The following is a 14668-nucleotide window of genomic DNA, read 5'->3' as shown; positions in this document are numbered from 1 at the left end:
TGTTTTATAGGATCTGAAGAAGAGCAGTGGCTTGAAAGTGCTTATGCATTGCGTTATTAATAAAAGTTTTTTATTTTATTTGCCGTGGCATCTCCAGTGGCTTTTGTATTTTTATTTTTATTTTATTTTGTTACAACTGTAAGCCCTTGATACTTCCATGGCTGTTGTGGATATATTTTCAAAATAAAAATCAACTCAGAAAACCCAACTAAACCTGTAACAGGAACGATTCTATAGCAAACTACATTCTATTAAGTGATAGTTTGTCACAATTCAGTGCTCCCCCTAATACCAAGACCACAACTACCTATGCAAAATTATTCACAAAAACACTGTACAAATGTATATAGCTGCATAGAGGTTGCCATACCTACCAGAAGTAAGCCCAAAACAAATGCCAAAAACCAATCCCACTGGTGGAATCCTCACCTCAACAGGGTATATAACAAAAAAATGAGTCATGGACAAAATCAAAAAAAGCAACTCCCATAAGGAAAAGAGCTCTCTGATTCAACTAAACAAGAAACAAAGAGGTCTAGGTAAGTCTAACAAGGTCAGGATAATCTCTCAGGATAAAAACAGTCACATAGCCTTCTTCAGTTATGGCCGGAGCCTTAAAGGTAACACACAACAGTATGCTGAACTGGTGGTTAATGGTACTACCTTCACTGACCAAGGAGACAGCAAATAAATTCACCTCTGACTTCAGTCCTCACCCCATTCCCAGATAACCCCTGTGAAATCCCAACTATTAGCAAGGATCAGGTTCTGGCAGTGCACTTAGGCCAGAAATACTGTCTCGGTGGTCCATGACAATATCCCTAGTTGCCTCCTGAATAGTATAAAACACAACCTATGAGGACCACTTGAGGCACTGTTCAACTACAGCCTCAAAACAAGTGACATACCAAGTAAGTGGAGGACCACAACAGTCATTTCCCTTCATAAAGGCGAACTATCAACCTACTCCAGGAACTATAGACCCATCAGTCTGACAAGTCTAATATGCAAAGCCACAGAACAAATTATAATGGAAATGATCAAATCAAAAAGGAAATTGGCAACCAGCAGACACAAGACCTATCCCAGTTTGGCTTTGTTAAGGGAAGGTCATGCCTACTTAACCTGGTTGAGTTCTTTGAGAAGGTCACCAAGGCAATAGATGAGGGTAAAACAGTGCAGACTACATACCTTGAACTGGCCAAGGCATTTGATACAATACCTGACTCAGGCATTGTTGCCAACTCTGCAAACTTGACATAAATCCCTACATAACTCACTGGATTGCTGGCTGGCTCACACATAGGACCCAAATAGTCAGGATTATTGAAAACACCTCCACCAAGAGACCAATCACCAGCAGAGTACCTCAGGTCTTCATACTGGGCCTGTTCCTGTTTGGCATCTATTTCTTGGAAGTCAAGGCTAATGTCAAAGGCCTTTGGTTCACCAAGTTCACAGATGACCTAAAAATGGGAGCTATCATAGATTCCACCCACAACACCAACATCTTAGAAGTTGATCTAACAAAGACAAATGACTGGTACCAAAGCTGCAGTTTAAAACTTAATGCCAAGAAATACATTATAATTCCCTTTGGGAAATTGTCCATGCGAGTTAATTATTCCAGCAATAAAACACCCCCTAAGAGGTGACTCGATAGTTAGGGATTTAGGAACATATGTAGACAATAATCTGGTCTTTTAAAATCATGTATCAAAGATATTATGAAAATCTTTCAATGTCACCCTAGTTTAGAGGTAAGGGTAGGGCATCAAGGTCCAAGGAAGTTATAATGCCACTCTAATAGCCCTTATCAGACCCATCATTAAGTACAATAACCCCTTTGGCATGTACCTAACCAGAAGCTTGCAGCAGTTGTCACATCTACAAAGGTTCCTCACCAGGAAAATCCAGGGCATGAATATCCTGTCCTACATTGATTGCCTAAAGGTGCTATCTCTGTACTCAGTATCCCACAGGCTGCTGAGAGATAATCTATGCCTGGATTATAAGGTATCCTCATATTCAGCACTGATGGATCTTTTGCACAGCCACAAAACAAACAGCACTGAAAATGCTAGATCCAAGGATTTGAACTTCACCTATAATGTAAATAGAACATGCTGGAGGGACAACATGTGATGTAACGGATCCCTGTGTTATGGAATAGTTCCCCATCCTTGGGAAGCAGAGAGCATCTCTGACTCTTTACAAATAAAACTCTGACCACTGGATGGGAAATCACAAATTCACCCCTGGTCTGGCTTCCTTGTCACTAATAGGCAAAGGCTGTCAGCAAGTAAAATGTTCTCCAACTAACACCTCCCCCCCCCACACACACACACACAAATCCTTTATCTACCTCCTTACTAACTTATATCCCCCCTCCTAATAGTCACCCAAGGTACTTGGGGGCAAATTGGGTTGGGGTGCACAGCTAGGCTTATAAAGGTCCTAGTTGTGATTAGCCTAGTAACAACCTATGAACCTATATGCTTTTATGCATGAAAGGCAGTGGTTTTATAGCACCACAAACAGATAACTGTCCATGGATGCTATAAAGGTTTCTCATTATTGACAGAAATGTACCACTAACAAACGATTTAACAGTCACACTGAAGTTGGCCTTGGTGGTAAGAAGTAGAATATCTGGTGTACTTTCAGTATCTCTGTGGCACTGGTGCATAAACGCTTGATTTTAAATCTCAAACCTCAGCGGGAAACTTGTCCAGCTTGCATTCTATCTTAGGTGGTTCTATAATAGCAGCTTTACAGAGGCAGCATTTGCTCTCTGCTAGCATTGCGTGTGGCGTTATATTTGCTGTGATCCCTGCATCCCTAGGATCAGACAGGTCTTGTCATAGTTGACATGGTGACTTCTGACTGCGCACAGCTCATTGTTGCAGGTCAATAATGAGAGTATATGTGGCTCCCTCTAGTGTCAGGTGCATGAAGGTGCCTTGTGGATTTCTGCAGCATTTCTCCTCCTGTGCATACTGCCCAGCCTTTGCATTTGTCAGTTACATTTTAGTGACAGACCCATTATGATTCCATTTTCATGATTTTTTTTTCTTTGTTGAACAGGTATTCATTAATCAGGGGCATTTTTCTTTTGGATGGTGGTCTACAAAGCCATATATGCAGCTATATGGCATCTTGTGTATTTCACACAATATGTATTCTTCATGCATGACCTTTCACAGCCCTGGTTAAGACTACCATTTCTGATGGCATCCACCTCTCTGTGCTTCTGCCAATGCCACCTACAGCACATTCATACCCTACTGTGGAAAATGGATAGTGCTCTTTGATCTAATGGCAGCCATGCAACTGCATTGACTTTGCATCTTCATGTACCTGATCCCTGTGCTTTGATTACACTTCTGTCTTTGGCTGCATGGCCTTCGGGTAATGTTATTCATAACCTTGGCACTCTTACATTGGGTCTGGTGACATGGATGGCTGCTGATGCTGATGGCACCATACCCATGGCATAGTCCAGTGACACAGTAATGCTACCAGACAATCTAATACTTGAGGGAACACTCACATCACCCACAGGAGTGAGATGAATCTGTGGGATCCTGTATGTTTAGTGCTGAATGTCCTTTCCATATCAGCCACCCACATGCTACTCAAATGTCACCACCACAGATGGCATCAGGGGGATGGGCTGCTACTTAAGTAGATGCACAAAGCATAGGGAAAGGCAGGTAACCATATGAAATGTCAGGACCCACATGAGTGAGTCCCAAAATACAGAGTCCAAATGGCTGAAAAAACAGACTTCTATATACAAAGTCTGTGATGGCCATTTCTTGGAATATTCCCTTTTCTCTGAGGTATGGCAGTCTTGGAGTTTGTATATATATAAATCTGGGTGTGTTGGGGTACTTACCTCCTGCAAAAAAAAAACAAGTTTAAAGTTGAAAAATGATGTTCAGTATTCACTCTTCTCCTGCATTTATGGCCTGTTTTTTTCTGTGTGTTGGCACTTGGCATAACAAGTGTCAAAATTTCAATAGGAAGCCAGACTGGCATATAGGTGGCCATCACCTTCATGTCTCCAAGTCATTCCCAGGCCTGGGTCTTACCTTTGACTGCAAAAAAATGAATGTGCAGGTCAGTAATCCTGGCACATATGGTCACTATCCACACCATGTCAGAGATGCTGAGTGTGCTGTATCACCTGGATGAGGAAGGGTAACTCTATCAGAGACTGGAAATTTTTACAACACATGCACAATGACATGCTCATTTGAAGGCACTGGTAATCCAGTTAGCAGACATTGCTGCAACCATGAGAATGTGGGCAAGTGGGCCTCCATGAATATGCTATGTGTTGGATGTACATTGCACAATCACATACCAGACTTATGCAGATGGCACATGTCATTCTGGAGACAGCTTCACTGTCCATGTTGTCTGAAGCTGCATGTGCTCTTAGGGCTGACCACTTCCATGGATATGGCCACTATTCTTCTAGCTCCCCAGTGGGCATCACTGAGCAACCTCTAAGTGTCCCACAGTTTAAATCTCTCATAATCTCCTGTAGTTCTACCATGAGCAAGCCTACCCATGCCCATTCAGTGGGTTGTGGATATTAACATTCTACTGCCATGTTACTGGGGGATGGTGGGGCACAGCAGAGTTCCTGTACAAGATCTTGATTCATATTTCATCCTTTATACAGGATGTCTCCAGTGCTGTCAACAGTACAGCCAGCTGTTTCACTCATGTAATCTTCCATTAATCACTGGAGGTTCTGATACCTGACTTTCCCAGCCTCCTTGTTATGAACATGGCTGCCACATCCACCACCAGTTATCCTTTTACCTATGCTAGCATTGCCATTCTGTGCCACTATGGCCACCCCTTTGCAGGTGATGATGATGACTGTGCCCTGACCACACTTCATGCCTGTGTGGGTATGGTAATGGTCAATGCACAATGAAACCTATCAATGCACTGCACTGCATATCCTGTATGAGTTACTGAATGCAGCAGTTTTATTCTGTGCTGTTCTTGTCACAACCATAGTTGTGGACTATACACCATCTTTTTTGCCAGTGTCACAATGTATTGTGTCTGCCTGTGTCCCACATGGAGTATTGCCATAGCCAGTTATACCAACTACTCTTCATCTGAATCTTCCTCTTCCTCTACTGCTACCACAGGTCTGTCTGGCAGTGCTACTGTGTTCCCACTTTGTAACTGTTGTCATAGCACCACATTGTGTAGCACACTGCAGACAAGTAACATCTTAGTGTAGGTCAGAGCATATTACAGTGTGCTAACAGATGTGTCCAAGCAGTGGAAGGAGGTCTTCAGAATTCTCAGTACATTTGCAGTGACGTCCAATGTCTGAGACAGTGCAATGATATATGTTATCTTCACAGTGATCTGGGGGAAACATGTTCATCAACTACAGTTCCAAAGTGTATCCTGCATTACCCACAGCACACAACAGTGGACACCATTAAGAGTATAGTGCTACATATTCTGATGGACTCAGCATATTGAGGACTCTATCGGTGACAATGTGCGCACCTACCAATTACATGATCCCATGGAATGTGACCCTGCATGAAATACTGGTTTTGGCCACATGTGTGTCAGATATGGAAATCATGGGAACAACCTGGATGGTGCATAGACACATTGAATGTAATATCCTGTGCATTGCAAACAGCATGGAAGTTCATGGAGTGAAAGCTGTTCCTGTTAATATACCAGATCATGTGGGTTCCTGATAGCAGTGCGGGTGCAGTCAATCTCCACCATAACCTCAGGAAAATAGGCTATGCTATAGAATAAAACAAAATGACAGGCTGCAGTACCACATGAATTTATTTCTCTTTCAAGTGCCATGGCTTAACAGCCTTCAAGGAGTAACATACAATAATAAAATACAATATATATATATATATATATATATATATATATATATATATATATATATGGGTTCATGTCAGTACATCAACATGTTAAAATAACGAAAGTCACTACAGCGAAATGAAACCATCGACAGTTGAAAACATTGACAGTACATGTATACGAAAGTACAGTGCTAACATGGGTCCTGCAAGGGGGAAGTAGTATGGGTACAGTATCATATCATATCCTTTACTTCCCCCTTGCAGGACCCATGTTAGCACTGTACTTTCGTATACATGTACTGTTGATGTTTTCAACTGTCGATGGTTTCGTTTCGCTGTAGTGACTTTCGTTATTTTAACATGTCGATGTACTGAAATGAACCCATATATATATATATATATATATATATATATATATATATATATATATAAATATAAAACATTAAATGCAAATTAATTAATTATCCACTAAAACAATCAAATCAAATACTTCCAATCAACTTCACGGTTCAAGCCCAAAAGCATTAAAGTGTTATACTTCAATATAAAGACAGACTCCGTGTAAAGAAGTTTATTCTTCAATGTAAGACCTTCCCCTACTTTAACACAATTTTTTTCAAGAATTGTACCTTGTAATAATGAAAAATCATTACCATGTTGTTCCTGAAAATGAGCTGCTACAGAACTTTCCATTTTTTGTTTCTTAATATCCCCGATATGCTCCTGCACCCTGACTCTAAACATTCTTTTAGTTTCCCCAATATAAAATAGGTTGCAGGGGCACCTCAGAGCATAAGTAACACCCCAAGTTTTACACAAAAAAATTGTGTTGGATAAAATCTAACATTATTAATCTTCATAAAACAAAGCACCACAAAATGACAAACACCACAAGTATTACATGGAAAGGTACCTAGTGCAACTGGATGTCTTACACTACTAATATGAGGAGATACAAAATTATCATGAAACATGTCTTAAATTTCACCCACGTCTTTATGAAATAAATGGAACTTCCCACAAAATTTTAGATATCTCCCTATCCCTCATAATAACTTCCCAATAATATTTTAACATGTCACAAATCTTTTTACTTAGAATATTATAAGTTGTAACAAAATAAATTTTTCTTTCTTCCATTCTTATTACTGCATCATAATAATTATTACTACTTTTCATCGGCTTGTCACAAAGTCCCAAAACATTTAGTAAAGCTTCATTAACCAAATCATGATTATACCCCCTATTTATAAACATACCAACTGTTCTATAAACTTCACCACGAAAATCATTTTCATTATTAGAAATTCTATATAATCGTAACAACTCGCCATATGGCAATGAGAAAATCAAATGGGGGGATGACAACTACCCCCATGAAGATACTGACCTCCATCCAAAAATTTCCTATGCACAGATGTACATATTTCATCATTCTCAAAACTTTTCAAACATAAATACAAAAATACAACTTCACTGCCATATTGTAACCCATCAAAAGAAAAATTATATACATTTTTTTTTCAAATCAAGAACAAATTTTTCAACTTCATTCTGGCCACTTTGGCAAATAAATATTGTCACTTGTCCCTCTATAACATAGATGATAAGCAGGCAGGGTATATTGTTTACATGCTTTAATACATAGAAACACATCAGGGTGGATAACAGCATCATAAAATATAAACAAACTGGTTAACAGACACACCTTACATACATACATGCATGCTTACATCTCAACAGCTAACTACAAAATGGCAGTCTAGCTTGCACGTGCTCAGTATTTATACACTTGTGCAAGCCCTTGGATAGGTTCTTAAACATACATACACACACATATTGATCTACATCCTCCCTCTTAAAAAGATTGCCATTTATAAAAAACAATATTAGAGTTAGACATGCATTACTATAGACATTAGAAACAAAACACAATGTTCGTGTCTAGGTTGCTTCGCATGTGCTACAGGGTTTAGAGATGTCACCATATATCATAGCATAATACTTTGGACTAAATTTAGCAACAGGGGCAGTCTGCAGTGCACAACTCATGTCAGGAACTTTTGGATTCGTCAAAGAAATGGGAATGTCTTCTGGAACTTCCTCTATAATTGGAACACTGGACAACTCACTCTAAGATATAGAGTCTTTCTCACAGGCTATCTGCTGTGGCATAGGCTTGGACACCAATCTCAAATCCTTCTGATTCCACCTAAAGACCACTCCTTGTGATTCCACAATGTATGATCTTGGCTTCCTTCTTGTAATGGATTGAGCGGTTTGCTGGTCTTATCGTATTAGGAATTCTGGGTTAAGCATTTCTTCAAAAGATTGGCTTTCACTGACTTGTTGTTCTTGACACATGGAACAAACAATTTTCTACTGACTGGTAATGTAGTTCTGGTTTGTCTCGAGAGAAGTCTCTGAGCAGGTGAACCAAGATGTTTATCATGGGGAACATTTCTGAGGTTCAAGAGATTAAGGAAAACATCACTATTATCTCATTTTGACATCTCAAGTAACTGTTTTGCACTTTGAACTGCAAATTCTGCGAAACCATTTGACTGTGGGTACACAGGGCTACTCGTGATATGAGTAAAGTCCCATTCTTCAGCAAATCTTTTGAACTATTGGCTTGTAAACTGCATGCCATTGTCAGAAATAATTTTTTGCAGGCTACCTTGCACTGCAAAATAACATTTCATCTTAGTAATGACAGTACTGGATGCTAGGTTGGAAAGCAGGTCAATCTCAAACCAATTGGAGTAAGAGTCTACTAATACCAAATAATGTTGACCATTCCACTGAAAAACATCAGTGGCTGCTGTCAACCAAGCTAATTCCAGAATTTGGTTTAACTGAAGTGGTTCCTTCTGTTGATGTGGCTTTGCACTATACTATTACACATGGAAGAAGATAAAAAGTGCTATCCCAGTGTCTTGTGACATAGAAGGCCAAAATACTAGTTCTCTCTCCCTTCTTTTGGTAGCAGCGGTACCTGGGTAACCACGACACAAAACAGTAATGTACTCTGGTTGCATGGACTTTGAAACAATTACTTTCGAACCTTTCATAATGATACCTTTGTCAGACAAAATGTCATCTCTGTATGGAAAATAAGATTGCACTTCTTGAGGTAAACTAGATTGCTTTGATGGCCATTCTTGATTGATAAAGTGGTTGACCATTTGTAAAACTGGATCTGTGGCTGTATGATCTCTTAACTCATCAAGATGTGTGAAGAAAAAATTCTCACTTCTAGGACTTCAAAATCAAGGTTCTCATTCTCATGCTATTCTGTGGTGTTTCTGGGTGATCTGGATAAGGTATCAACAAGATAAAGAAGTTTGCCTTTCTTGTAGACAAGATTGAAATTAAACTTTTGCAATTTCAGCATCATGTGCTGCAGTCTGACTATAGCTGAATGCATAGGCTTTTTCAAGATAGTGACTAGAGGATGGTGATCTGTTTCAATCTGGATAAGTCTCTTTTGGAAGTGTGTTAAGTTGGAGAGATGAAAGCGCTAACCTTGTGTGGCTATTAAATTTTGGTTTTCCTGAAGTTTCTGCTTTTTGCTGAATTTGTGGAGTTTGGAGTTTGAACTAGAACTGCTTTTTCTGACAATTGCCAAAAGCTCTTTCTCAATCTGGGCATACTGCATTTCAGTTTGGATAAGAGTTCTTGATGCATAGGCAACAGGCTGATCCTCTTGCAGAATGACTGCACCAAGACGAAATTTTGAAGCATCCAGGAAGGTTTTACTGGTTTGTGAACATCATAGTATCTGAGAGTTGATGGACTAGCAATTCTCTGTTTCAGGACTTCAAATTCTCTTTGGTGTTGCTGTAACCAAGACCAGGATACATCTTTACATGTCAGCTCTCTGAGTGGTGTTGAAAGTTGGCTCAAGTCTGGAATGATCTTGCCTAGATAGTTAATCATGCCAAGAAAATGTTGCAGGGCTTGAACATTGTCTGGAGCTGGCATCTCGAGAATGGCTGTTTGCTTTGAAGGTTCTGGTTGTGGTCCTGTGCTGGTAAATAAATGACCAACCTAAGTAACTTCTTGTAGCCTGAATTTGCATTTGTGTGGATTGAGCTTAGGATTTACTTGACATGCCCTTTCTAGAACTTTTCTGAGGTTTCTGTCATGCTCAGCTTCATCATGAACTCCTACTAGTATGCTATCTACTATAATAGCACTGGGATACCCAGAAAAAAAATTGCTGCATTGCACCATGAAAGATTTCACTTGGAGAATTTATCCCAAATGGCATTCTCAAAAATCTGTACCTGCCAGAGTACTGAATGTAGTGAGCAATGATCATTTCTTGTCAAGCTGAATTTGCCAAAATGAACTCTTTGCAGCTAAGACAGAAAAAGTAGAGGCATTTGGCATCAAGGCTGCAACTTCTTAGACTATGCACATTGGATGATGAGGTATTTTGAGCACTTTGTTCAAATCTTGTAGATCAATACATATTCTGATGTCATCTGAGCTTTTCTTATGAGCTATCACCATGGAAGATATCCGTTCAGTTGGAGTTTCAACTGGACAAATCACACCTTGTCGCATCATTTTATCTAGCTCAGCTTTGTCTCTGTCCTGCATGGCTATTGGAACTTTTCGTGCTGGCCTGATAACTGGACTGACCTTTGGGTCTAACTTCATGGAGTACACAACTGGAAGTTTGCCTAATTTGTCTTTGAAGAGATCAACATATGTGGAAGAAATGTACTGGGCAAAAGTAGAGTAGTGGTCTTTCCAGCTAATGTGATGGATTTCCTTATTAAATGAAAGCAGTCCCATTTTCAAATTGTCTCTAAATGCTAATAATGACTGAATGTGCCTCTTGACCACATAAAATAACAGTCATAGCATCTTCCAGCAGAGTAACATGAAAGCACTACTGAGCCTTTAGTTTGAATTTCTTCACCTCCATAAGCAACCAGCTTCACACACCTTGCCAAATCAAGCATTTCACCATGACACACTCAAGCAAATATTTCTTCTGACATAACATTGCACATGGAACCTATGTCAACTTTGAGTTCTACGGGTTTGCCATTTATCTGAACAGTGCAAAATACTTCATTCTTTGCCGTTAAATCTACTGCATTAACTGTTTCATGAAGTACAGACACACCATCAACATAAAATGTAGGTTTGCAGCTCTCTAATTGATCGACTCATTTCTTAAGATGTTCCCTTTTAATGAAAGAATGTGGGCCTTTTGATTTACAAAACCTTTTGGAATGATTCCGTTTATGCATTTGTGGCATTGTTGACCAAAAGCTAAATATTTTCCCTTTTAGATTCATGACTTCCACCACAATTCTGACAATTGTCAAAGAAAGTAAGTCGGGGCCCATGCTTTGAGTTTGCTGACTCACTCTTATGCTTCACTGAGACTGTGCAAACTCTGGAATTTGCTGGAAAGTTCTGGGGTTTACTAGTGAGTGCTGCAGGGGCTACAACTGTGGCCATGTACTTGGCCCTGTTTATTTAAATAATATGCTGTATACTATCAGCATGAGCTTTATCACCATACCTTCTACAGCTGTTCTCATTTGGAAGCATATTTGTGTGCTTTTCTGTGAGCTTGTATATCTGACAAATCTCAATGGCCTTATTCACAGTTAAATCATTGTCACAAAGCAAAGTCTTTCTCACAGCATCATCTTTAATAGCACACTCAAGTCTGTCCTTTATCAACTCATCCCTTAATTCATCAAATCTGCATGTTTTAGCTTTATTTCTGATGTCAGTTATATATGCTGCAAAATTTTCACCAAGCTTTTGATCCCTTGTGTAAAATAAGTGCCTTTCCATTGTAACATTTGTCTGTGGGTTATACATTTCTCTAAACTTATGTTTTAAGCACTCAGGGTCCTCCCTTGACTCAGCCTGTACAACAATATGATGGTTTTCCCCCTCACTGGTATAGATAGCAGGTGCATACACAAATGAACATTCCCTTTCTATGTCTTCTGACCCAGCTAAATTGAGTAGAATAAATGCCTTTGTACGATCATCTTTATAAGAAAATGTAGCCTGCATGAAAATGTCATACTTTTGCTCAAACACTCTCCATTTCTCAGCAATATTACTGTCAAACACAAGTGCACTGGGTTTTCAAAATCCATCTGCCATGCCCACAAAGTATACACAAACACACTGAAAATATGGTCGTTGTAATTATGTATGAAAAAACTGTTCTGAGAGCTTGAAATAACATTCAAACGCACAATAAGCTCTTCAAAATACTGTACTTTGCAAAATATGCTCTGTAATAGCTGCATTCTGTGAAATAACTTTAATATCTTTGCTTAATACAAAAAATACAGATTTGCCAGCCATGTGTTAAAAAAATGTGGTAGATTCCCTTTAGTTTATTAGTTTTATGCAAATCAGACTTTATTTCAAACATTTTCATAGTAACTTGAATAGTTTATCAATATTGTACAAATCAGTTTATGTGAAAATCATTTAGAATGTTCTGTATGTTTCCTTTCATACTTTGAAAATAAAAATAGTGCTGACCAAGTTTTAATACCTGAAATTAATTTCTGACCTGACATATGTACATTTTAGGGATGATTCACTCCTGTATATTAGCTGCACATCTCTCGGTCTTGCTACTGGATCCCATGTCCTCTTTGGACATCCCACTTCAGACATCATGTCACTCGTCCCTCTCTAACGTACATAACAAGCAGGCGGAGTATATAGTTCAGATGCTTTAATACATAGAAACACATAGAAACACATCAGGATGGATAGCAGCATCATAAAATATAAACAAACTGGTTAACAGACACACCTTACATACATACATGCTTACATCTCAACAGCTAAATACAAAATGGCAGTCTAGCTTGCACATGCTCAGTATTTATACATTTGTGCAAGCCCTTGGATAGCTTCTTAAAGGTACCTACACACACATTGATCTACAAATATCAAATCATCTATATATCTATAATAACATAAAACATACTTTTTCATAAACTTATGTTTATACAAACAATCCACTTCAAATAGGGCCATCATTAAATTTGCATACATGGGGGCAAAAGGTGCCCCCATAGCTGTGCCATGCAATTGAAGATAAATGACATTATCAAAAACAAAATAATTATCCAAAAGGCAAAAATGAATCAATTCTATAATATAATTTGAAACTGGGTTATCACCCAAAAAACATTGTAATGCTTGTATACCATCTTCATTCCTGATATTAGTATATAAACATCTAACATCTAAAGTTACCCAGTACATCTCTTTTTCCTACTTGAGCATAGAAATTTTATTCAAAAAAGCAAAACTATCTTTAATATAAGAATGAAGTGGACAAAGGTTTGTTATTGGAAGATTTAAATAACATTTTAGAATGTAGAGAGGCTTTTTGGCAGTTGATGTTTGGGGCAGATGAAGCACCAAGGTTAAACGAAGTTATAAATCTAAAATGTTTTTTATTGTATAGATAGATAGTATAATATGCATACAATACATCACTTTCACATTATTTTATATTGACATATAGATCTTGGATTAGTTAGAATGAGATTTATTTGTGTTTTTAAGAAAACATTTATAATCATTGAAAGTCATTATGTTGTTACATCATTTCCTGTATTACTTGAACACTATAAAAGGAACAGGTGGTTTCACTTGTATTTTTTCTGAAGAAGTTCATGGTAATAAAGTGAATGAAAGCGCTAAAAATATCTAAGAGTTGGAGTCGTTTTCTACCTGTTGGAAGTTGTAGTCTCTGGATTTGGTGTTTTTCTTCAAGAATGAAGTTTAGAAACAAATGGAAGAAGAAATTGATGTAATAACAAACCAATATTATACAAAAAGTATTTGCTAGCTGAAATAATCAGATGACCAGGGGGATTCAATAAATCTTTATGGATTTTAGGTAAGCAATAGAAGGTTGCAATATTGCAACTATCCACAGAAAATTTCCTTTTTGCATCCTCTTTGGAAGGATATCCCAACCTTACATCCTTATCTATTAAACATTTATATCATAACTATGCATCATTATATGAACTGATATTACTTCTTTCATAAATTCTCTTATCTCTTAGACCACATACTTGCATACTGCTTGTGATGCATAATAATTATCTTATTCCCTTTGTCCGAAGGTTTTATAACTAAATCTTCCCTCATAATAAGATTTTTCAAGGCCTTCTATTTTCCCTTTGTTAAATTATAACATATGTGGTGTTTATTTTTTGTAAACTCATCATATAACCTTTCAACTGAATGATTAAGCATAGCTGAAAATTGTTTCATACATTCATTAATATAAGGGGTAATAAATCTACTTTTACAAGAAATACTTGACATGTCCAATAAGTAATAAGCATTAACCTGCAAATCATCACTAATTCCGTCACTTATTTCAGAAGCACAGAAAACTAAACTATTGTCAGAACTCTCAAAATCATCAGGAATTTCCTGCAGATTTGTAATCAATTTCTCACCATAAAAACTTTAAATGTGGCTTATGAATAAATTGGAAAATTTCTTATTTCAAAACATAGATGTGGCATTACTGTTGGTATAAATTTTAAACCTAAATTTAAAACAGTATATTGTTCATTCTGTAGCGTACATCCTAACAAATTTACAGCGAAAGAATCAGCATTAAGCTCAGTCACATTTACAGCAGTATTAATAAGTTCATTGCCATCTACCTCTTTTCTGAAGTGGCCAAAATTGCCCCTCAGATGCGGTTGCAAGTCCCATTAGCATTCATATCTCTTTTCTGA

Source organism: Protopterus annectens, chromosome 7.part0 (assembly GCF_019279795.1).
Source record: "Protopterus annectens isolate FY-2018-M chromosome 7.part0, PAN1.0, whole genome shotgun sequence".
Taxonomy (NCBI): domain Eukaryota; kingdom Metazoa; phylum Chordata; order Ceratodontiformes; family Protopteridae; genus Protopterus; species Protopterus annectens.
Note: the sequence above shows the minus strand (reverse complement) of the source record.